Here is a 1,091-nt window from a genome sequence, read left to right as displayed (position 1 = left end):
GAATCTCCATTTTAAGGGCATTTTCTTGCCAATTTAATAACATGATCTTATCCCTCTCAGGTTGACAATATTGTCTCCATAATCTAATTAACACTTTAGCTTTCATACTTTGGCTCTCTTTTAACATTTTAAAAAAAACTTTGCCTATTTATAACCAATGGCAATTTTTGCTACTTGGCAAAATTATTTAAAAGGTTTTAACAGTGTTCTTTTAAAACTTAAAATGTTTGAAAATTCTAATTGAATTACTGCAACCTGCAAGCTTAGCTCTGATCTCAACTCAGAACTGAATTTACGATTTGCTTAACACAAACTTGTATAACTTTTACAACTTAATTAATTCGTTATCTTAACAATTTTTCTTTTAACAAGTTTTTCTTACATTCACAAAAATGTTGGCTGCTATCAATGAGGGAGCAGTTAGCTGCGGTGATTTATACCGGAGCAAAGTCAACTGTCATCTCCAGATTTACACTTTTAAAAATGGTGTCAGTGAGTTTCTTCAAGTTTCTATTAATTCGCAAATAAAATGAGATAAACATTATTTCAAGTAATTCAAACTTAAGATTCTGGCAATTTCAATCAATTGCTTGCTAAAATAATTAACTTTTATCAAAGAGGTGGAGAAATCCACTGGTTTCGTTTAATTAATTCAAAACGTTACTTTGCTGGAGTTTCACTGACTCGAAAGAAAGGTTTCCAATTACACCACAAGCTGCCTGTTATCTCAAGCTGCTGTTAACCCTTTGAGAGACTTCTGCTTTAACTAACATGCAGCATCCAGTTTGTTTTAAAATTTATCGTTTCTCGCCACTACAGTCCAAGGATACAATTTTAGCTTAATCAACTATAGATTTTAAAACACTCATTGAACTAAACCCTCATCCTGAGGTCCCATCAGTTCTCCAAAAACACTCACACATGGAATTAAACCATCATTTTGATGTCCCATTAATCCCAAAACTAACCCAAAACCGAATCATCAATTATGAATTCCTATCAGTTAAATTTCTAATCCCCAGACTGACCTTTGATTTCGTCGAGACGATCTATCCGTACCAACCGCGAGTGACCAGACTAATCAGACCATA

This window comes from Scyliorhinus torazame, chromosome 6 (genome assembly GCF_047496885.1).
Source record: "Scyliorhinus torazame isolate Kashiwa2021f chromosome 6, sScyTor2.1, whole genome shotgun sequence".
NCBI classification, from domain to species: domain Eukaryota; kingdom Metazoa; phylum Chordata; class Chondrichthyes; order Carcharhiniformes; family Scyliorhinidae; genus Scyliorhinus; species Scyliorhinus torazame.
The sequence above is the reverse complement of the archived record's forward strand: the minus strand, read 5'-3'. Positions refer to the sequence as shown.